Source organism: Periplaneta americana, chromosome 6 (assembly GCF_040183065.1).
Source record: "Periplaneta americana isolate PAMFEO1 chromosome 6, P.americana_PAMFEO1_priV1, whole genome shotgun sequence".
In the NCBI taxonomy this organism is placed as follows: Eukaryota; Metazoa; Arthropoda; class Insecta; order Blattodea; family Blattidae; genus Periplaneta; species Periplaneta americana.
The window spans coordinates 44,534,279-44,560,152 of NC_091122.1; the positions used below are offsets into that span (position 1 = coordinate 44,534,279).

Sequence of the window (25,874 nt, forward strand, 5' to 3'; positions counted from 1 at the left end):
AACTGAGCTAAACAGACACGATAATTAATTACGTTTTAATATTCCTCTTAAGTTTACAGAAGTAAAATGTGAAATTATTTTAATCACATTAGTCCCGTGAACACTTCTAAATAATCCCTGAAACTTCAAAAAGATGAAAATACACGTTTAAAATGAAAAAATATATATTAAAATTACATAATTAATTATAATTTGTTATTTATCCAACGCCTTAGATACCATTCTTCACTAATCACGGCCTCCTACATCATGACCTACCTAGTACACGCATCGATTCTAAAATCCATGCCATATGAGGTCTTATTTTCAACATATTTTCTTTTATAAAACATAATTTTTCGTTATGGTCATGGATAAAATTACGTATGGTACTTGTGAGCATGATCTTTATTGCGCTCGTGTAATTTAAGCACTTGGCTGACGCCTCGTGCTTGCGCGCGCATCTGGTGCTTGCGGAGAGAAGAAAGGGGAAAGAGCGATCGCGGCGGAGAGGAGAGGGGTCCGGATTGTTCGAGTGCTTTCTCTGGAGTGCTATCTGGACGTGCGTCGAAATATCGAGAACTCATACTTTCCAGAAACTGTGGTGTGAGTATAAATTACGCACGCGAACTTGGTACAGTCATCCAGTCAGTCAGTCAGAGAGTAAGTCAGTGGACAGCAAGCCAGCTTCGAGACCAGAGCGTGACTTGAGTTGTGTCCGTAACCATGGAGTCTGAAGCCCGGAGTTCGAGTGCAGTGGACCGCAGTTGGGGGACCTGAGTTCGAAGTGCAGCGGATCGTCTCTGAAGGTCTGGGGTTCGAGATTCTGTGAACGCGAGTGACTGAGCTAGAAGAACTAGCCAAGACAAACGAGCTGTGAACTGAGAACTGACAGTCCTGTGTTGTAAATAGTGCTTTGTGAATATTAGTTAAGATTAACAGTTCATTGTTGTTCGTAATAGTCCAAGTAAATTGTCATTGTCGTTTGTGGAGTGCAATAACGAACGCTGTGTTGCTGTGCGGAGAGCAAATCCCATTGTTGACGGGAGTGGAATTAAATTGTAGAGAGTGATAATTATTGTTGAGATAATAAAATTACATTGTTGTCTACTATAAAATTTACAATATTTTTCCTTTGGCATTCTTCATTTGCCTTGTCTTGTTTATGTATTTCTTGATATCTTTGTTGCATTGTTGATTTGAAACACAGAGATATTGGAGCTATAACAGCTTATGTTTGCAGGCTGATTCCTTGGGTAGATGGTATTATGTCGCTGGATTGCCTGGCAGTGATCTTTCCTTCCTGTCGCAGATTGGTGTGATCATATTTGCAGCAGTGTCCTGGTGGCATGATACAGCTAGACACGTAAAGAGTTGCAATGTGAGGAGAAGACAAGGTTGAAAGAGTGAGTGGTTTAATTAAATAATACAAGTTTTGATAATCCATGTTAAATCTTTCGTACACTACTTTTAACACTTGAATATAAATAATTGATTAAATGGCGATCTTACTCGTGTTAATCATGTAACCATGTGTGGCTTACAGCTGTTTCGGTGCTACTTGACACAATCCTCAGAGCCTACTGGATTTCGGCGCTATCTCAAATAACAAAAGTTGACAACAAACACACCTTCAAAATATACAGAAAACCAACCACCACCACCACACACATGCTGAATTCAGGACAATGGTACACAGATTACTCAACATACCCATGAGCCAACAACACTACAATGAAGAAGTGAACACAATCAAATACATAGCACAAGAAAATTATTACCATAAGGAAGACAAAACAAAAACTCAACAAACACAAAAACACACAACACAAACACAAGAAATACATCACACTAACATACGAAAACAAAAACACACATACGATCGCATCCTCATTCAGAAAACAGAACTACAACATAGCATACAGAACAGAAAACACACTAAAAAGACATCTCAACACACAAACAACACAAACAAATAAATACAACCACACAGGCATATACAAACTCACATGCAATAGTTGCGACAGTTTCTACATTGGACAGACAGGCAGATCATTCCAAACTCGATACAAAGAACACATTAAAGCAATAACCAGAGGACACAATAAATCTACATATGCCGAACACATAACTAATGCTAACCACACATGCAATAACATAAATACAGACATGGAAATCCTACACATACAACCAAAAACCAAAAACTCAACACACTAGAACAATATGAAGTATACAGACACACTAAAACATACCCTGATCAAATTCTCAACACACAGATCAATTTCAGAACACACACACACACACTATTTGACACAACTCTTCATCACACGAACTCATCCACACAACAGGCAGTGAAGTTGAGATAGTGCCGTGATCCAGTAGGCTCTGAGGATGGTGTCAAGTAACACCGAAACAGCTGTAAGCCACACATGCTTACATAATTAACACGAGTAAGATCGCCATTTAATCAATTATTTAAATACAAGTTTATTGCATGAAATGTATTAAACTCTTTAATTGCACTGTAAATACGTGTGTGTGTTTTTTTTTTTTCCAATTTCTCATACAGCATGCCCCATTACAAAGTAATATTACATGCATTATATTCTTATTATACTTAGAATTTGTCTCTTAATTTACGTATTATTTTTCGATTTATAGAGAATTTTCTTACTTATGGTCAACAGGCTTTAGGTTCAATGTGCTTTGTCATGTTCTGTTCCTTCGTTCTAATATGTACACTGTGCTATGTTCTACTATATCCCTGTGTTTAAAGTACTCATTTCTCCGTTGTAATTTTACCAAGTTTCTTATATCTAGCACTATAGTTCTATTATTAATACAGATTTGCTTTATGACTTCATACTAATGATGCACTCATTTCTAAATTATAATGTGTACGGCCCCGAGGTTCACTCAGCCTCCTATAAAATTGAGTACTGGGTCCTTCCCGGGAGTAAAAGGCAGTCAGAGCGTGGTGCCGACCACACCACCTCATTCTAGTGCCGAGGTCACGGAAAGCATGGGGCTCTACTTCCATGCCCCCCAAGTCCCCAAGTGCCTTCATGGAGTGTGAAGGGGATACCTTTACCTTTACTATGTTTCTTATTGAAACACTACTGTATATTCCTATTGCTGATACCTTTGTTGTTTTGCTATGACCTACTTATAATTAACTTTCCCTTGATCTAATATTTACTATAATAATCCGTGGTGCTACAGCCCGTGAAGGGCCTAGACTGACCAGCCAGCTGCTGGCCTCACGCCCACATGACGAAGTAGAGGTGGACGATCATCCAACCAGAATGGAGGTATCGTGTGGTTAGCATGATGATCCCCCCAGCCGTTATAGCTGGTATTTGCAACTGGATTTTGCTACCTATCGTAACTCCCCAAGTGCATCACGATGCTGGGTGGGCACCAGTCCCATACACTACTGGCCGAAATTTCATGAGAAAATTTCTTTCCCCATGAGGACTCGAACCAGCATGCATTCCGTAATGCAGGTCCTAGGCGGAATGCCTTAGACTGCGACGCCATGGCAATATTTACTATACTTCATCCTATTTCTATTATAAACTCTTATTTTACGAGTTTAATAGTAATTCCTTCTTTCTAGAATCTATTATTGACATAGGTCTCATTTCTATTTACAACACTTGTCTTGAGTTTACTATCAGTTCAGTCATTCTTAGAGACTGATATTTTCCTTCACAGTTCCATTTTGTCAGAGGCACACAGCTCAATCAGAAGGCAGTGTGTGTGTGTGTGTGTCTAAAGGAATAGAGGAGAAATAATTCTTAACAATAAGACATACTGTAAACTGTATAAAAGCTAATTTCATTGTCAGTGATTTTTCAGTATCCAATGTGTTACAAGTGTTAATAGCAGGCTCATAGTATAAAATGTTTGACGTCATTAGGCCTAATATTTTGTAAAGAGAAGGTGTTGAAGGAATAGATCATGGAGATGCAATGTGTAATGAATAACCTTCAGTATAGTGACTATAACATTACATGAGTGGTGTTATAAGTTTATTAAGTAAATGTAGGAACAGGATATATTTTACATCTTGATTACACAACTTTTAACACTATCACTTCGGAATATGTATGATAAGACTTTCTTGTGTTAAATTCTAACGTACCTTGTTTACATATTTCTACCTATTTATGGGTCATCCTCAGAATTGGTCGTTGTCGTCTTGGCACCTCTTGTTTTGTTTCCTGTGAGGGTGTGTTCGTGTGGTATAATGTAGAGTCAAAGAGTGTGTGTGTTCTGAAATTGAGTTGTGTGTTGAGAATTTCGTTGGGGTGTGTTTTCGTGTGTCTGTATATTTCATATTGTTCTAGTGTGTTTAGTTTCTGGCTTTTTGGTTGGATGTGTAGTATTTCCATGTCTGTGTTGATGTCTCTGTGGGTGTGGTTAGCATTTGTGATGTGTTCTTTGTAACGTGTTTGAAATGATCTGCCTGTCTGTCCTCTGTAGAAGTTGTTGCAGGTGTTACATTTGAGTTTGTATATGCTTGTGTGGTTGTAATCCTCACAAGAAACAAAACAAAAGGCGCCAAGACCAAAAAACGACCAGTTCTGAGGATGACCCATAAATAGGTCGAAACATGTAAACAAGGTACGTTAGAATTTGACACAAGAAAGTCTTATCATACATATTCCGAAGGATATATTTATTTGGGAAGAAAATCATTACCAGACAACATCAAGCTTAGGATTTATGTTTACAAGTGACGAGTGATGGAACACATGACAGTCAGTTTTGGGACACATTTTAAATTGTAGATACTTTCTTGGAAAACATAGTTGATTTATTTTCTTTGTTACAAAGTGTCAGGTTATACATTACAAGTAAGGGTGCAGCAGCCATAGTGGAGGAAATTTGTTGAGTGGTATGGAAAGTTCACTGTTGTGTAAATGACATGAAATTAGATAGAATAAGGTGTCATTTTAGGAATGGACTCGTGTTTACAAATTGAAACATGTTCGGCTATAGTGCCATAAAAGCTGTTGATGAAGTGAGTATTATGAGAGAAAACAAAACACAGGCATATGGTGCTCGTTACATTGCACGGACATTTATGTGCATGACTAGCAACAATATTGCAATGAACTAAAAGTAATCAAAATGCAATATATGCATTCTACGGAGATATTATGATGTGATGCGAGAAAATATTGGGTAACTCATGTCAGTCTGCCTAACCATTTCAGCGGCACTTCTATAACACCACAGTTTAGTATATACAGTTGCGAAGCTCAATACTTAATAAATATGCATACATAGATAGTTGCTGACCACCACGATCGCTACTATCACCTCAGCACAGACTCTTTCCTGAGCAGACGATAATGTATGTTCGGGTTTTCTATTTCAGTGTATGGAGCTCAGTGAAATATTATAACTTTATTGCGTATCATTGCTAAGTTTTATTTAGTGTAATGTGTCCATAAGTTCAGTTTACTTCTTATTGCATAATCTGTTGCAGAAATAATTACAAAACTGTGTTATTTTAATGTGAAGAGAATTTTACATGTTAACGTAATCTATTCAAATCAACATTTTAAGTTTAGAATGGAAGCTATTTTGAGGTTTAATAAAAAAGAATTTATATTGTGATTTTAATTAAGCACATCTACCTTCCTTAATTGTAGATAGAAAATTTACCATACCACTCCTATGAAATTAGTGTACGTACGATTGTTACTTCATCTCTTAGGAAGTAGATAAATACAATAATTCAGTACGTACTCGATTGTAGTATTAAAATACAGACAAATTGAATGTGTGGCATATCATACATGACATTATGCTTAATTATAATGTATAATTGCGAATATAGGAATATAAATAATAACCTATAATTTCCATATAACATAACATAGGCCTACATATGTAATGGCAGGGCATTGGAGACTTTTGTAAATCTAGTTGCTCTAGTAATAGTGCTGTGAGGTTACCGTATTTCAGTATAGTCAAGTGTCCGAAGCCCAATAAGGCAGCACTCATAAAGCGGTGGAACTAGCACTGAGGTAGTTCCTGCGATTTCTGAAGTGAAAATCGTTGAATTTATAAGATTTTTTGTGGAGGTGCAGGTGATCGTATAAGCAAAACATAATAAAAGCCAAAACTAACCGAACCTAACCTGTCACAGATCCGTATACGCAAGGAATATGAGTACAAAGGAACTACCTCTGTGCTAGTTTAGTTTAGTTTAGCCTACTAACAGAGTACATTAATCAGGCTTCAGATTGGAGTACCGTAAGAAACGAATAAATACAACCGAAATAGAGACAAATTGCATTTACAAGTTATCTCTTTATGCTTAATTGTAATGTATAAATGCGAATATTGAAGTATTGGTACAGCAAACATAACATATAATTTCAACATATCAAAATATCCATGCGGTGCAGCTGAAAATTATTGAATCGTGCATAAATGAATGTACAAGAATTTCGCAATATTTAATCCAAATAAAGTCAGGTATTACACATACGAACAACGTAATTTTCACACCAAAAATAATATTACACCTTCACTTGCAAGTGAATTACAGTAAAATCTGTCTAAAGCGGCCTTCTGAAGTAACCTTGTAAAGTGGCCGTTTTATCAGGTGGCCGCTTGGTTAAGGTTGCGGGTTTTTTTGAATCAGCATGAAAATACTGAATTCCATTGACTTTTTAGTACTGTGCGTGTACAATAATCGTGCATATTAATGCCAGCCTCTTCCATTCTTTCAACTAGCCTTTTCAAATATCGCTTGCGGTACCTCAGTTTAAATGACCGGATAATACCTTGATCAAGGGGCTGGAAATGTGATATCGTTTCGTCAACATTGTAAATGTCTCTCAGTTCATATTCCGCAGGAATTGAAGGCAGTCTATTTTTTACATTCTTCAATAACATTGGTTGCAATGTCACCTCCTTCACCAGACACAGAACGAAATGCAATGTTATGCCGTTTTCTAAAGCTTACATTGAGTTCTTTGGCAATTTCAAGAGCTTTCTCTTGAATCATAGGTCCGTTTACTGACAATTTCTTCGCCCTCGCACACTTGAACTATTCGTAAACGAAATCATTCACATTACTAAACACAGATTCTCTCTTCCTTTTTCGGCCGCCACGCATATTTTTCTCCCATTATTTTAATATTTCATTTTTATTCTTAATTATACCGTTTATTTGTGTCCTTCCACATTTTAATATTTCTGCAATTTTTCTCGCAGATGTTCCCTTCTCACTTTCTTCAATCATTTTTCGTCTCACCTCTAAACTTAACACCACTCTAGACTTATTGTTAGACGTGATTTCTCTCTCGGACTAACTGCACAGTTCCTCTGAATCAACTGAATGAAAAGAAGAAAAATTCGTAAAAGCTGGTCCAAATAGAGAAAGGTAGATAGAGGAGAAAAAAAAAATTCGAATGGTTAACTACTGATCTAAAACATTCTGTGACATTTTCGATAGAAAAAGTCCGTGTTTCAATCCTTTAAAAACGAGTAAGAATCTATTGCTGTGGAGGGTCGGAGTGGAAAGTGACAAAAGAGTCATAAAACAGTAACCAACTAACCCCAAGATATGGAGGATGTACTGTTGTACACTTAGCTATTGTCCTCGTGACATTGCTTCCGGTCCTTAACCATCGAAAAAATAGGTCAGACAGTATTCGTGAAAAGATTTTTTGTTGGACAGTGACTGTTATAGTCAGGTTCCAATCGAAATAGACCCCGGCCGCTGGCCGGCGCATGAGGTGGCCGCTAAATAAAGAGATAATTTGTATTGATCTTATGGAAAATCCAATTGGTTCCAGAGAAAATTGGCCTTTTGGCCAGGTGACCGTTTAAATGAAGTGACTGCAAAGGCAGGTTTCACTGTATGTCTAAAGTGTCTCATAATCATTGTTTTAAATTTATTAATGCACTTACACTACATTTTATAGAAATATATGTTACTCTTTATGCATTGCAACTAATTTATATGGTTGAAACGCCATCCTCCGTGATCAGATTAAGCGAGTCACATGGCAGTGACACAGTCTATTGTTCCTAGTACTCACAGCGCTCCAAGCAGCTAGCAACTATCACGAGAAATGAAAAAAATCATCCCAAGCTTTGCAACTGTATATACTAAACTGTGTATAATACATAACAGGACTAACAATATGTGTTCAATGACTTGGACTTCTCATGCTCACAGTCATTGTTGGAAATGGACACCCCTCCACGCACGCACGCACACCTCTGACATCTTCTGATCAACAACACTCTGAAGTTCTAATCTTTCACAAGTCTAAAAATACTACGTTTTCTGTTTGATTTTGGATTGTTCACTGAGGCTGTTTCTTTCAGTGAGTTTTGAAATGATTTGGACAGAAGGAACAGGTGTGTTTGGAAACTTTGTACGGAGTTTACATCTAGTTTTCTTGGTGGGCATTAAAATACATAATAATCACTACACTTTAGGGATGAAGACTTTTGTAACTCGACTTGTGACTACAGTGAATGCCATATGGTGACTGAGGATCTACCCACACCACTAACAGCCCGTGCATTGCAGACTGTCAGTAACCCACCATTTTCTCGGTTCATGTTATAATGTCTCTGTATAATATTTTTTGTATTGGCAAAGAAAGTTGATAGGTAATATGAAGAAAGAAAATATTGATTTAAATTAATTTCTTAATGAAATGTTTACTTCAAGTATACTACGCACAGTTACAGAGTTTAATTTGTTACGTATCCCGTTATGCGACAGTAATTCATAGTGTGATGAAATGTTTTAATTACAAAAGAAAGCTCTTACGCTGTGTTTCCACTTTTGCAACTGTGCAGGAAGAACGAGAGGGAAACAACAGTTGCCTGTTAGGCAGATATGCGCAAGGCAATAGGTAGGAATAAAATGTGTATGCACAATCGTGGGTCAAGTATGCGCAACTGTTCCACTCCATGACCGGGAGACATTGGCAACTACCTGCTTCTTCAGCAGCTGAATTCAGGTATTGCATAAGAGCTGCTGTTTTCATTGTGACCATTTGCATAGTTCCGGTGGAGTTCGATTAGTTTATGGAATATTTTTATAAACCTGTTGACAACAATATGACATTTTGAAGTGTATTAGATACCAGTAAAAGCTAGACATGATTTTGGCCACGTTAAAACGCTAGCATAATAATATTCAGTGAATGACGTATTTATTGCCATAAGCTCGTAATGAATACTTACTGAATATCAGAGATGGAAGTTATGTATGTATTATTCGACCGAGGCCAGTGGAATCCTGCAGCCCAGAACGTCACTTGTACTTCTGCGTTCGTATAGCATCATCGCGATAGTTCACATTACGCCGGCGTCTCCACTCGCTTTAGTAGAGTAATATTTTCTCACGTATTTTCAACAGTAGAGGCTGTTGTGAGGAATCCATTGTTGAGATGCTGGAAATGCTGTAGCGGAGTTGTAGAATCGTATAATCTGTAAATTATAAATAAAATTATTCAACAAACATCGTAAGATGAAAATCATTGTTTCAGCGTTTTATTCGTTGCTTGTTGTGGGAAATAAACTAACTCATGTCAGAAAGAAATGAAATTGCCTGCTATTTTTCGTACAGTAAAATGATATACTTCGTAGCGTTCACGAATGTGATCGATTAAACCAAAGGACTATAAATTTGATATAGTTTAAAGACGCAGAATAGGAAGCATGACTCGATTAATAATGCCTCTACCTAGGATAATTAGCGAATCACACATAAATATCTACATCGCACCGCCATTAATATCTGAAAAAGGCTCATATCACTTGATTTATAACTATAAAAGTATTTCATTTTCAATAACAATCGTAAGATTTGTAGCTTTTAGTAGCATAGCCGATACTCGGAAAATTAAAGAAATGGAGAATTAATGTAAGTTATTCTCTACGTTTGGAAGTTTCCTAGCACCCGGTACTCGTCACATAAGCTGTGAAGTCAGCGATTGTTGTATAATCATAAAAGATGTATATTTTCCCTGGACCAAAAATATATTACAAACTGACTAGAATCACATCTAGTAACAAACTATTCAAATTCTTTTCAGAAGGGAGCCACTGTGTAAACATAACAACGACCTATGTAACGAGTACCGGGTACATAGTTTATTTACATAACCTCAAAAGGTTTCATTTTCATATCATCAATAATCAATGTGTATCATTAGTGACAAATATACACAATTACCTGTAATATTTCATTTTTAATGAAAATAATGTCAACAAACCTTCTTCAGTTTTACACAACAGAGAATCAGATCTGTAAATTTTATCCATGATAAACCTTCGTAACAAGGTTCTGAAGTTTCTAGCAGTGTTGCCAACACGATTCTTAAAAATCCGCTGTGAAGTCGTGCAGAAACCGCTAAATTGGTATATTGTCAACGTAAAATTATATTATTTTGCTGCTGTGAGCGCTAAAAATACCCGCTATATCCAAATATTTGCAATACAAATTTCATAAAATTTACCTGCTAAACTAGCGCCGAAAAATGTTAGATCTAGGGGAAAAACCGCTGAATTGGCAACACTGGTTTTTTAGTAACCAATATAGAGACAAATGAAGATCGAATAATTTCGAGGGAAAAATTGTTCCGAGGCCGGGTATCGAACCCGGGACCTATGGTTAAACGTACCAACGCTCTCCCAACTGAGCTACCTGGGAACTCTACTCGACACCGATCCAATTTTTCCCTCTATATCCACAGACGTCAAAGTGAGCTGACAACCATCAAGCAACCAACATTGAGTGCACACTCAGTGTGACTTAAATTGTGGTTTTCTGTTATGTACAGTGACGTGTATTATGCAAATCAAGCTTTCAGGAATAACTCCCTGTAAAGTTAATTTGAATAATTTCGTGGGAAAAATTTAAGTCACACAGAGTTAGTGTGCACTCAATGTTGGTTGCTTGACAGTTGTCAGCCCACTTTGAGGTCTGTGGATATAGAGGGAAAAATTGGATCGGTGTCGGGTAGAGTTCCCGGGTAGCTCAGTTGGGAGAGCGTTGGTACATTTAACCAAAGGTCCCGGGTTCGATACCCGGCCCCGGAACAATTTTTCCCTCGAAATTATTCAAATTAACTTTACAGGGAGTTATTACATTACATTAGTCCCGTGAACGCTTCTAAATAACCCCTGAAGCTTCAAAAAGATGAAAATACACGTTTAAAATGAAAAAAATATTAAAATTATATAATAAAATTATAATTTGTTATTTATCCAACGCCTTAGATACCATTCTTCACTATTCATGGCCTCCTACATCATGAATATCTAGTACACGTATCGATTCTAAAATCCATGTCATGATGTCTGATTATATGAGGACTTATTTTCAACATATTTTCTTTCATAAAACAAAATTTTTTGTTATGGTCATGAATAAAATTACGCATGGTACTTGTGAGCGTGATCTTCATTGCCTCGTGCTTAAATCTTTCCACTCGCGCAATAAAGATACACTTACCTTACAAGTACCATAAATAACTGTTTTTAAACCAAATACAGAGATGAACACGTAGGAAGAACTATGATTTCTAAGCTGCACAGCCAGCAACATTAAGATTCATCTTCTAACTATTGTGAAAATGCAGCCAACATAGTATAGAATGAAGTTTGAGCTACAAAATTAATAAAAGAAGAGGAAGATCTCTAAGCCAATAAGTTTTGAAAATAATATTCTCGCAAAAGGTAAAGATTTGTGATTTCTATATTCATAAAATAATATCAAGTAACATGAATGCAATACATAACTGCATCATAAAATAATATAAGTTATATAAATTTATTTAGAAAACTTAAAAATACGTTTTAAATATAAAATATGAAAACGACAATATTTAAATTCCCTTGCGGCCGGTTGACTAAATTTAAAATCAGTTCGAAAGTTCTCCACCTAAGTACTATCCATTTTCTTGTCTCCAGCTTCTACTCACTGACGTCAGTTCCATATTTTCATTCTCTATGTAATTCGCGTTCATCTCAACGTTAACAATACCGTCTTCAACAATGTAAATAACATATTGGACAGCCATTATGAGTTTTGATTTCAATGAAAGTAAGCAAAGGTGCCGTTTTATGAAGAGTAAGTGAATTAAGGAGCTCTGTTCGATTCCCATGGGACAACCAGGATGAACTTCTTCCCACTGAGGTAAGTTTTCTAAGTTATATTACAATTCCTGTTTGAAAACTGCAACAATAAGTAGGGAATAAAAGCATTTACGTTTTGTAGCGTGAATGACGATTCTAGAAATAAAATATGTGTATATTGGAGACTGATAATTAAGCCTCGATTGGACAGGCACATTTAAAACACTACCGAAATCGTGACGAAATTTAAAAATTACTGAGGACAATGAGATTTTATGGATTTAATACATTACATTGTTTTATGACCATCCTTCCTTATCAACAAATACGAACAAAATAAATCGTATAATGCAGTGCTTCTGAAAGTGTGGAATTCGGTGAATAATAAATTATATTTAAATACGGTACTATTTTAAATTTGGAGAACAGGCCTACAGCAAAGTGTATACTGTCACGAAAATACGATCAGTAAAGACATGAAACATAATCAATAATAACACTTATGATATAATCGTAAAATTACAAAATAAATATTAATAATTATTATATTTCATTTTATTAATATTATTAATACTATTAAAGAAAGAAATATAATATTAATCAGTTTCATATCTGGATTCTCTGTGTATTTATCTAAGAAAACAAATTACTGAAATAGGCTAAATGCAGAAGCAGAAATGAGGCTACAGCGTTCCGTCGTAAAACCAGTTAAATTATAAAAAAATTGTAGCCTTTAAAGGAACATATTCATCCCACCGAACAGAATAATTAAGATTATTAAGTGTTAAGCACACGAACGCCATTTCGTAATTTCATTTAAGAAACAAGCCAAACGAATTATCTTTGCACCAAAACGGATGCTCCCTGGACCAAATTATCGTATTTTATAATAAAATTGTTTGAATGCCACAGAAACTAGAAGTCTTGCTAAAGCACTACGAAATGGCGTTCCTGTGCTTATCAACTAATTCTAACAGTAATGAAACTTCGAAATCTCTCATACCACGCATAGGACCGTTATCTGATTTGCGTTGCAGTAATTCATGGTCAAATGAAAGCGAGAAATGTATTAATATTACAAAGGATATCACTTTTTTAGAAAGAAAGTAAGTCAAAATTTGCTACATTCTAGGAGAGCAAAGAAACTTATTTCCATGAATAGGTTAAATACGAGTGTACCAGTCCAGTACTATGAATATTAACTTGATGTTAGAGATACAGGGGAAGGTTTGACTACTGTGTGCGTGCCAGCTCTTAAACCGTGAGGTATGAGGAAGTGGGGAAAGGGGGCATATGACTCAGCCAGGCCAGCTAAGGAGTGTGTATGAATGTTCCCTCCGTAGTACAAACATTAACTCTCTCGCTTATCGGTTTCACGCCGCGCCGCATTCCTACCGCGTTATATATATTTAGTCTAGTATAATACAGTCTTACGTCATCACCCGCTTATCGCTTCCACGCTGCATTCCTGCCACAGTTTAAGAGCTGGCGCGCAGACAGTAAGTTCCTTTCTTTGCAAATCAATATTTCATGGAAGTACAGTATTAATCATTTCATCACAAAAAATGCAAATTTTGACTTAGTTCCTTTGTAAAATGTGCGATTGAAATATCCAGGTGGTACATATTAATTATAGGGTAAGGTACACATATTTTATCACCTAATTACATATTTAGGCGAGCCGCGGAAATGTGTACCTAAAATAAATATTTTCCTCATAAAATACAGGGCTACTACAAAAGAATCAAACTGCTATATTTTCCAAACTAATACCCGTACAACCAGAAGTGATACGTCAACAGAACCGTACACGCAACACATTTATTCCCACACTCTACAAATGTTCTATGCGTGCTACATTACTGATGCGCTCCCTCAGCTGTACCAGTGTTTGTGGCAGTGGAGGTACATAGACGCAGTCCTTACTGAATTGATTTTTGATGTGCGTACAATTCTTTGTCTTTGTATGTATGTATGTATGTATGTATGTATGTATGTATGTATGTATGTATGTATGTATTTTTGTATATCAGCATGCTCCATTACATTGGAGTAATACTACATGCTTTACATAAAATATTACGATAATTAGTTACATAATTTATGACATGAGAACAAGATATTTACAATTTTGATTGAGATCTTGAAATTCTTATAGATACAAGTGTTGCCTAATTGTACTTCTTCTATTTTAGGTTACCATCATTGTTAATATTATTTCTAATTTCAATTACTGTTACATTTTGCCAAATTTTATGGATTTTATAAATTTTCTGAAGCTTTTAAGGTATGTTGTTGTGAACTGATCAAAAGGTGGAGGCCAGGTTTGACCTGTGCGTATTATATTATCTCGTAGAATTCTTCTTTCTTTTATCAGTGTGGCACATCTTAATATTATATGGTTGACTGTCTGTTCTTTTTTTAGTCTGCAAGGGCACGTTGGAGTTGGAATCTTGAATCTGTGAAGGTACGATCTTGTGAAGCCATGACCTGTCACAATAGAAGTAAATTCTGCCCCGACAGGTAAATTTATCTTCAATCTGTCTTCAATTGATGGGAAGAATGATTTCGTTATTGCGCCTTTAGTTGAGATAGCCCACTGCTCTTGCCATTTTCTTAAGGTCTTTTCTCTCTCTTCTGTTAATATGGTATCTCTCGGTATTTTGTTATAAACTATTTCCCCTTCATCTTCTATGGCGGCTTGTTTGGCAAGACGGTCAGCTATCTCATTCCCTAATATTCCGACATGGGCCTTCACCCACCTAAAAAGCACTGTCCATTGCTGTCTCTCCAATTTTTTCAGTTCTTTCTTTATATTTTCAATTATTGGATTATGTTTATTTTTGTTCTGTAAAGTGTCTAGTGTCACTTTGCTGTCTGTGTTAACTACTGCAATATTCTCTGTTTCTTATGTTATTTCTACATTCTCAATATGTTGTAGTGCCTTCAAGATTGCTATTTGTTCTGCCTGATTGTTAGAACATTTTTCATGCAGTTTGTATTTGGATCGGTGGATGATCATGTCGTTCTGGATTATGACCACAGGAGCTCCAACTTTTCCTCCGATTTTACTTCCATCCGTGTATATATCTGTTTTGTTTGCTGTATCCTCCATAGGCGCTCTTATGAGTGGTTCTTCAGCTGGGTGTGGCCAGTGAATCACTTCCAGAGGTCCATGTATGTATGTATGTATGTATGCATGCATGCATGTGTGTATGTTGTGATGGAAAGAAAAGGTGATGATAAACCGTGGAAAATAGTCTGAATGCAAACCGAAGCTAACTTCGGAATTACATTACCTTGTAGGACGTAGATATCTCCGTAGACTATATCTTTATTTAAAACTTCCTTTCTTTCAATATCATTTCTTCTCGAAAAAGGTCACTCTAACAATGAATTAACTACATCATCATTATTTCTCGCATCTGTTTCTCTTTATATTTTCCCGAAACACATAACAACATTAGGCCACATTCTCTACTGTATTACGAAGTACAATAACACAACACCCTCGCTTAAGTCATAAACTGTGACATACATTCAACAACACTATTTTTACAACGTCCATAAACATCACTGTTTAACATGTGCTGCTTATACACACACGTAATATCACTTTATGTTCACTTATTAGCAAGTTTCTGTCTGCCATCTTGGCTCCTCGAAGTACAATAGTACTTGCCTGTTAAACAGTGGGAATTTTTATGTTTTTTATTGTCTATTTAGGAAGACAAGTCACCACTGCTATACCCACCCTATTCCAACCTTGAGAATGGTCCATGGATGGGAGGAGTGAAAGCTGACCAGGCCACGATCCCAGACGAATTGTGCCTCAACTACGACGTTTCAAGTGCAACCTGAAAGCCCGAGAAAACATACGAAGCCAGCCAGAAGCCAGACCCGGCACGAGCGATCCTGGCTTCAGGAACAAATTTTACTGCAAGACAGGTCTATATACATCACAAAGTATTCAAATACTTCTAATGCGATATATGCTTCATTCAAATAAATGATATATTATACAAAAACACAAAATTTGATTTCAGTTAAGTCAAGTGACTGAGGCCTGGCCTCACTTGCCTCAATCAGACGCCACTGCTCATAACATTATTCTTTATGTTAAACAATGACTTCTCGCGACATTATACTGTACGTTTTTCTTTCTGCATTCTCCTTGCATTCCCCTTATTCTCCTTCTATCTCACGTGTTCTCGTGTCCCCCCTGTTCTTCGCATATCCCCCGTATTCTCCTCGTATTTTCCCCGTTCTCCCCGTATTGCCTTGTTCTTTTTGTATTCCACTTATTCTCCTTTGCATCCCCACTACTCTCCTTGTATCACACGTGTTCTCGTGTCCCCTCTGTTCTCCGCATATCCTCGTATTCTCCTAATTTTTCTCCTGTTCTTCCCGTAATTCCCTTGTTAACTTCGTATTCCTCTTCCTCTCCTTAAATTCCCATGTTCTCCTTGTAGTCCCCATGTTGTCCTTGTATCCAGGTTGCTCTCCTTTTATTCCGTTTTCTCCCTGCATTCTTCTTGTATTTACCTCATCCTCCTTATATTCTCCTTGTTCGTTCTGCTTATATTCACCTTGTTCTCCTTTCATTCTCATGATTTTCCTTGTGTTCCAATTGTTCTCCTTATATTCTCCTTATTCTCGTTGCATTGATCTTGTTCTCATTGTATTCCCCTTCAGCTATTCCAGGTTCCGTACGGGACACTTTAGACAGCAACTTTGAAAATATGTTGTTGTTGTCTAGTGCCTTGCATTTGGCAATGAAGCCATTAGCAGTTGTGCTTTCCAATACTTTTGAACTGTAGTTTCTTCTGATCTTAATGCTTCACAGGTCTTCAAGTGGTCTTCATTCATTTCTGCTGGATTGTTACACAGGACACATATGGGTGAAGCTGAGATACCTATTCTGTAGAGATGACTTGCTAGACAGTCATGATTTGTCAATAGTCTGAAGGCTGCAACTGCTGTTTTCCTTGGTCTCTGGGGGATTACATCTGGGTTGGAAAGTAGTGTAATCCATTTTTTGTCTTTAGCATTTGATTCTATTTCTTGTAGGTATGAATGAGACAATTTTGTAGTGATCAAGCGTTTTATTGAGGAATATGAGAAATTAAATTTAGATTTTTGTTTTATTGTTGTGCCTTTCTTGGCAAGTGTGTCTGCGGTTTCATTCCCCATGACTCCACAGTGTGCTGGAATCCATTGGAGACGGACAATCTTATTAACTTTTTGTAGTTGTGTTAGCATTTTGTAGCATTCTCTTATTTTTGTTGACTTCTTTGTAGCATTTGAACATATTCCCTGAATTGCAGCTTTAGAATCTGAAAGAATTACTGTCTTGTTATATTTATTTAAGGGAAGATTTAATAATTGTCGGAGAGCAATGTGTATAGCCTCTATTTCACCATCATAATTTGTTGTGTCTCTGCCAACAGAATGATAAAAGGAAAAATGTGTACATGTAACTCCAGCTCCAGCAAGGTTTTCTGTGGTTGATCCATCAGTATATATGTGTAGCCATTCTTCTGTAGGGTATCTAGTATTGATCGTTTCCAGTGCTAGAAGTTTTTGTATTTCTTTTGGTGTGTCTGATTTACTTATTTCCTCTGTTACATGAAAGCCACAACATACATGAGTATGAGTCCTAAAGATAAATATTCCGGAGTTAAAACTTTGAAAATATAATTGCCTATAAAATTTATGTCTTTGGTAAAATATGCTCAGTGATACATGAATAATTTTGTTAAAGTGTGAAGGATCCTCTCCCTGAAAACAGAATAGTTTATTGAACTTTATTTTCTAAGAAATCTTATATATAAAAGTCAATGTGGCTATGTATGTATGTATATTTGTATGTATTGGAGTGGGAATGGCAAGTTGTAGCCGATTTAAGTGAACACCATATTTTAACGTTTTGGTGGCTACTTCATTCACACACAACCCCCAGAATGTCTGGAGGACCACACCTGCTGTTGGACCTAGCTGGGAGATCTTGTTGATCACCAGCTTTCCCTCTTTAAGCCACTGGAGGACGATTTTAGTGCCTAGTGTCAGCATTAGGAACAGCAAAGTAGAAAGAGGAGGAAGGAAAGGGAAATGAACCCATAGGCCTCGAATGCTCTAATGCCTTCAGGGTCGAAGAAAGTAAGAGTTCAGTCAGAGGACTGGATAGGAAAGGGTAAAGAGGGAATTAGGTATTGAATAGAGGAAAATTATATCAAATTCAGTCATTAACTCATCAAGCTGACCAGTGCTAATTGATGAGTAGCCCCTCCCTTTAGTTCAGCTTGTAAAATTATGCTTACTAACAGCTGCACCACGGGAAGGTAGGGATGGGACATTGGGTATTTGTCCAGGTTGGTTCCTTAAAGCCTTCAGTGGTAAGGATTAATGGCTCTCCCCCCTGTATCCGACAGATACCAAATATATGAAATATACAGACACACAAACACACACCCCAATGAAATAATCAACACACAACTCAATTTCAGAACACACACACTCTTTGACTCCACATTACACCACACAAACACCCTCACATGAAACAAAACAAGAGGCGCCAAGACCAACAACGACCAGTTCTGAGGATGACTCATAATAGGTCGAAACATGTAAACCAGGTACGATAGAATTTAACACAAGAAAATCATATAATACAGATCCCGAAGTGATACAGTGTTAAAAGTTGTGTAATCAAGATGCATAATCAAGATGTATACATCTTGATAGATAAACGAAGACATACTAGTATAGTAGACATTCGAACTTTCAGGAGGGGGGTAGGGGCAGACTAATTCTGACCATTATTTGGTAATTGGAGAATTAAGAGAAAGACTATCAGTAGCCAAGCGAGTAGAGCAACAAGCTAATATTAGTAGATTCAATATTCTGAAATTAAAGTACGAGCAAACTAAGCAACGTTATCACGTCGAAATTTCAAATAGATTTGCTGCTTAAGCAACTTCCTACGAAGTTGAGGAAGAGTTAGATGTTAATAGCATATGGGAGAATATCCAAGATAATATCAAAATTGCAGCTGAGCAGAGCATAGGTTATTGTGAAACTAAGAAAAAAAAAACATGATTTCATGAAGATTGTTTTTATATACATATTTATTTATGCAAAGAAGGGGAAAACAAAGCATTTTACACATACCAAAAAGCAATTCAGTGATATTTTTGTTACGATGTTAACGTTAGTACGTAAGCCCACTGAAAATAACACTGTCTTAATTCTAAATTATACGTCTCTCAAAATATTGTTCATGTCCGAAAATGTGTTACTGCGAGATTCTATCTGTATAATCACGTTGCCAATCAGTTAAGCATTATGGGAAGAACACTGTCTTAATTTCTAAAATATACGTATCCCAAAATATTATTTTTGTTATTGTTGTTTGTTATTTTTGACTTATTGCGAATTTATTTAATGTATCTTTATTTTGTATATAAAATAAGATATAATATAATTAATATGTCTTTAATTTCTGAGATATAATTTCTCAAGTCATATTTAAAAGAACTGGGTATGATATAAACTGGCGTACAGCGGCCAAGGGGTATAAAATCTTCGAATATAAATTAAATTACATGAGTATATATTGATTCTTTGGTATGACCGACAGAGAGAGAATTTTTTCCGACGATGACACCCCAACGGGTTAAGACTGTTAACAAGGGAATTCCCTACTTATCGTCAACTCTCTCTGAAGTTCAAATGAAAGCACATATAGTCCTGAAATTACGTGAAATGTGTGTCAGGACAGCTTCACATCAATGTACACATCTTATATCATTTTATCTCTGCCTCTGTGTAAGGTCACATTTGTGGTGAGGAGGAAAAGAGGTGGGTGAAAGGTTGTAATGCCCACGAATAAGATAAGCCACTTGAAATTTAATAGTCATTGACCACCAGAGATGAAATGTAAGATCTGTAGAACATTGGGTCAACGCTAAGTGGATGTGTGAGTACCAAGAGGTGTTTTTTTTGTTTTGCTGAACTTCAAGACAATGCTAAAAGATCGTGTAACTGTAGCGTGTATATATTTTCGTTGGTTTTGCTTTGTTTATAGTTTGATTTTTTCTATTATTTTATTTTATTTCCGGTGATGTAGAAGAGATGATATAGTGGCCTTAACTACACCAGATTAAATAAATAAAAAAAATTACATACATTATTCAATTTAAAAAACGTTAAACGCAAGACTCATGATGCAAAGTTTTCTTCTTGGTGCCTGATCTACAACAGCTGTTTTTAATTGAGTTAACCCTGGTAGGCATTAATTAATTCATGTAAGTGACACCATGTAAAGAATCATCTTTATGAACGAGGTTGTCTATAGTTGAGTTTCCGAGATTTCCGACAAGTCTAGCAACCAGTTTAATTAAAAATAAAAGCAAAAATGAAAACCTGGGCAATGCCGGGTGTTCCCAGCTAGTACCTAAATAAAATGGGGTTCCGTACGGGACATTTTTTAGACACCTCAATAGTCAACAAGCACTTTGATGGCAAAAATTGTGATCTCTGACCCCCTTAAGTAACTGAAATTTTTCCATAAACTTGTAGGCACTGAAACATTTTATAAAAGTAGTTACTAGTTAAAAAAACATGTAAATGCTACGAAATAACCTAAAATACTTGGTTCTGTATGGGACAGACATATAGTTCCGTATGGGACACTTGTGAATTAGGAGTCTTCTTTGAGAGGTTTTTTGTTTTTTGGAGGTAATAATGTAATTTTAATATAACAAATATTTATTTTTATCAATTTTACATGCATTTTATGGGACAACAATGCGCAATTAGAGGAAATTTTGCCAAGAAACGGTCAGATTGATCTGCTGAATTTAACCATAAGAAGTTGTATGTCAATGATTATGTATTATACTGTATATTAAACTGCAAGATTATTTCAATTTAAGAACCTTCAATTAAATTTATAATATAATATGTCAGCTCCTTTTCTAACAATATCAGAATCATTTACATTCTTCTAATCTGAGACACTTTGACAATGCTTTGAAATGAAGAGGATTCCTCATCTAGCTTAAAATCTTAAAATGTTTGTCATTTTTGGCCGTCTGGTTTTAAATAAAAAGTACTTTAATATCTTTGTTTTCAACTTTGCTATTATATATAGCTAGCAGTGGCGGTTCCTCCATGGAACAGAGGCAACAGGCTGTTCCCTTCCTCCCTGCCCCCTTAACTGAGATGTGAGATATACTTCATTCTATCTAAAGGATAGGCTACTTGCAGTTTTCGAAAAGCTAAAACAGCTATCATTAGCAGGCTTATTGCAGTGAAGTGAAAACGACTCGAGCCCTTCTCGTCTGCTGTGCGTGATGATGTGAGTGGGAGTCTCAAGCAATGTTTCCTCCGAAGCAGGCTCGAGGGGGCACAACTTACCCGAGTATCGCTGGAAGCTGTAGAGTTACCTCTTCCCTCGCGGAGTATTGAGAAGTGTGGAATGTACTCTTTCATCAAGCTAGTTTATTTATATAGTGATAATTCGGAAAACAATTTAAGTTCGAAGAGTTTTTCGTGTGACATAATATTGTGTGTGAAATTATGCAATAGTTCTTAAAAAATCCGTACGATTTACGCATTCGCGGCCTGAGTTAAATCTGACGAAATAATGGCAATGGAACAGGTGACTCCTGCCTGTTCCAACTTTAATGAGACCGAGCGCGAGCGCCCTGATGCGAACCAGACAGCGAGTGTTGTGTTATCGATCAGCTGAAGTCGAGAGCGTTTAGTTCGATCGATTTTGCTAAGAAAAGCGCGGTTATTTTGAATGGCAAAGCTACTCCTCTCCTTACATAACTTAAAACTAAAACAAAATCTTATACAAGACATGGGCATCCCAAGACATTTTCAAAGTAGTTACTATAATTCTGTGAAATGGTTAACTGGGTGCTCCTCAAGCAGTAAATTGTAGGTTTAATTAGTTAACTGTATTATATATTTAGGCCTAATAATAATAATAATAATAATAATAATAATAATAATAATAATAATAATAATAATAATAATAATACTATATCATTAATTTGTTTTACATTAACACATTCTTTTTTGATTAAGTTGTAAATGAAGTAAAAAAAAGAATTGGTAATGTTGCTAAATCATAATACAGATTATTATTATTATTATTATTATTATTATTATACTTAAAAATGGCTTTTAAGGAACCCGCAGGTTCATTACCGCCATCACATAAGCCCGCCATCGATCCCTATCCTGTGCAAGATTAATCCAGTCACTATCATCATGTCCCACCTCAAATGAATTTTAATATTATCCTCCCTATACGTCTCTGCCTCCCCAAAGGCCTTTTTCCCCTCCGGTCTCCCAACTAACACTCTATATGCATTAACAGATTATTATTATTATTATTATTATTATTATTATTATTATTATTATTATTATTATTATTAGTGTTGTTTCTGACCCGTTCCCCATCGACAAATAGCACCGCACGCCACTGATAGCTAGTCAGTGCTGTCATGGTAATTTTTTCCTTGGCCATATGCCCTATCCCTTGTTTTTTTTTTCCTTGAAATATATTTTACTCTCCTCTCTTTATCTTTCCGACTGTCATTTAATGATTTTATTAGTATTAAAGAAGAAGTAAAGAAGTTGTTTTGCTTTACATTTTAATTGTACAACAATCTTGATTTAAAGAATACACCCTGTAGCACCACCGTAGATGCACACTTGTCTTGATGAATCTTGGAGTGTGTAGGCCCTATTTGCAATACTTCTTGTTTTTCGACCATTATTTTATATAATTCTGGATTCCTGTGCTGCAGAGGTGGACAATTTTTGTTTATGAACATCAAACAAAATACATTAGGAACAGCAAGAGATGATCAAAGATATGTACATGTACAGATCTCTGCATACAAAACTTAGGCACCCATATGCTGTATGCCTCCGTACAGACAAAATTTTCTTTTCCCCATACAATTAATTAAAAAAAAAAATTGTAGGTTCTCATATGATGTATGACCCCGTATGACCTCCACCATGACACCACTGCATATAGTATGATATTTATGCTTTAGTCCCTTATCACTTGTCTATTCAACTTCAATGAACTTTCTAGGATTTAAGTCTTCCAGATCCATGGGATGTTTTAGGTTGTGATGGCTTTGTTCTAGAGGAGACATATTTTCACATTCATATGAAGACTTATGTCTCTAGCTATAGCGTCTGATTCTAAGTCATTTGCTGTAAGTGACGAGTCAGAGTAAATCTCGTAATATAGGCTTCTTAGAGTAGTTAATGTGGTTGATTCTTTAAATATGCTGTGTCTACACATTTCTGAGCGGGCTGTTGTGGAAAACAAGACTGCTTTCACAGTCATTGTAAAAAAGTGACTTCGCTGAATTTTGGAAATCGCTGCTACTTTTTCCCATTGTTTGTTCTTGAGCTCTTCATATAGACTATGAAACAAATTCAAATGTTCTACATAAAACACCAATATAATCAACAATACAGCAACCTCGAGTTCTGTTTGAAATTGTCCTGTACGGAACTGTCCCATAAGGAACCTTATTTCCTTTAAAAATACCTTATTAAAAACCTAATTAAAATTAGTGACGTTATGAGAGCGGTACTTACTTAACTTCTATAAAATATTGTGCACCTATCTTCTTTCATTAACATGGAAAACAAACTTTTATATCTTTTCTAGTTCCGTATGGGACAAGAAGATGGCTATCTTTATACACTGTCACAATAATTGCAGGAAATAACAAAACATAAAACCACACTGTCCACCATGTGCCTAATTTAAGATGTGCCTACTTTTCGTTCTTTCAGTCGATAATTAGGTATGCCTTAATTTTCTGGGGAAATGGTAGCAAAATTGGGAGCGTTTTGATTTTGCAAAAGAAAGCCATTAGAATTCTATGTCAATCAAACTATCTTGAACATTGTCGACCTCTTTTCAAACAATCACAAATATTAACTGTCATAAATTTATATATATACGACCTAGTCCTTTACACTCGACAAAATATAGACAATTACTCATTAATAGCCAATATACATGATCATGAAATTAGAAATAGTGAACAAATTAATATTCCATACTGTAGATTACATAAAACTAGTACAAATTTTTCTGTCATGGGGATGAAATTATATAATAAGCTTCCTAGTCAATATTATAAGTTACCAACCAATAGTTTCAAAGCTAGATTTTATAATTGGCTTTTAATTAAACCTTTCTACTCAGTAGATGAGTTTCTTAACATAAATTGACACGAAATTGTTTTTTAATAAATAAAGTTATTTAGATTAATTGCGATCATTTTTCTGTTGCTGAGTTTTTCAACACAAATGTGTATGAAATTTTATTTTAATAAATAAGTTTAATTGCAATTTAGTTAGTTTTTTTCAATTTAAAAGTTTCAAATAATTTCATGTCTTCATTGTATTACTTAAATTTTACTTAATTGATGAATGAACTAGTGGACTTACTCGTGTTAAATATGAAATATTTGTCCGGCTTACAGCTGTTTCAGTGCTTCACGCACCATCATCAGAGCCTACTAGATCGCGGCGTCATCTCGGACTTCTCTGCCTCTTAGGAGGGTGTGTTTTATTGTTGGAAGGTGTTGAAGTGTGGAGTCGAATAGTGTGTGTGTACTGAAATTGATCTGTGTGTTGAGGATTTGATCGGGGTGTGTTTTAATGTGTTTGTATATTTCGTATTGTTCTAGTGTGTTGAGTTTTTGGTTCTTGGGTTGTGTGTGTAGGATTTCCATGTCCGTATTTATGTTATTGTATGTATGGTTAGTATTGGTTATGTGATCGGCGTATGTAGATGTATTGTGTCCTCTGGTTATAGCTTTAATGTGTTCTTTGTAGCGTGTTTGGAATGATCTGCCTGTCTGTCCTATGTAGAACTTGTCGCAACTATTACATTTGAGTTTGTATACACCTGTGTGGTCGTATTTATTTGTTTGTGTTTTTTGTGTGTTGAGATGTCTTTGTAGTGTGTTTTCTGTTCTGTATGTTATGTTGTATTTCTGTTTTCTGAATGAAGATGCGATCTTATGTGTGCCTTTGTTTTCGTATGTTAGTGTGATGTATTTATTGTGTTTGTGTTGTGTTTTGTGTATTTTTGTGTTAAGTTTTTGTTTTGTCTTCCTTATGATATTGTCTATTATATTTGGATTGTATCCGTTTTCAAGTGTTAAAAGTGGTGTACGCAAGATTCAAAATGGATAAATTTTACTGTTTCAATTATTAGTGTTTTTTTTAAATGTATTTATATGTTTTTTTCAATGTATTCTGACGAAGCCTAAAACTGTATGTCTAATGGCCAAATAAATAAATAAATTGAATTGAAATTGGTTCTATCAATAAGAAGTAGCAAGCATACCACCTTAAGGAAACTGATTTGGCTATATCAGTAGTGAGAACATAGGGATACAAATTTGCCTTCAAGAACAAGATTGTTTTGAGACCTTAAGAAATGAGAGTAAAAATACAAATAATTTTTTTTTTTTTTTTTTTTTTTTTTTTTTTTTTTTTTGGAAGCTGGCAATTTACACTATTCAGAAGCTCTCTTTGTCAAAATAAATTTTATTATCATAAATTTAATTTTTACCACTTAGGCTCATTTATCTTGGAATGGCTGGTCATTATTATAGTAATAATGGTAATAACAGTGCCAAATAATTATAAAAATTATTGATATAATAATCTTTATTATTAATTTTGTTATTGCC

The 25,874-nt window shown here is 35.6% G+C and overlaps 1 protein-coding gene and 1 non-coding gene across 14 annotated transcripts in view; one reads left to right on the forward strand and one right to left on the reverse strand.

Annotated features, from left to right (window-relative positions):
• The window catches only part of LOC138701297 (uncharacterized), a 582,100-nt gene that overhangs the window by 21,246 nt on the left and 534,980 nt on the right, over positions 1–25,874 (reverse strand). Inside the window, exons 1-3 of one of the 13 annotated variants that reach the window (XR_011332494.1) lie at positions 21,535–21,842; positions 15,869–15,971; positions 9,217–9,462 (exon numbers count right to left, since the gene is read on the reverse strand). The exons of 4 other annotated variants lie outside the window; for them this stretch is intronic. The gene's annotated coding sequence lies outside the window, so the exon portion shown is untranslated. Of the gene's footprint in view, positions 1–9,216; positions 9,463–10,210; positions 10,335–15,868; positions 16,653–21,534; positions 21,843–25,874 lie in introns of those variants that run through there. 8 more of the 13 variants (XR_011332496.1, XR_011332493.1, XR_011332495.1 and 5 more) reach the window with 8 other exon arrangements.
• Positions 11,004–11,076, forward strand: TRNAN-AUU (transfer RNA asparagine (anticodon AUU)). Its single transcript has one exon. It is a non-coding gene; the product is annotated as a tRNA-Asn (tRNA).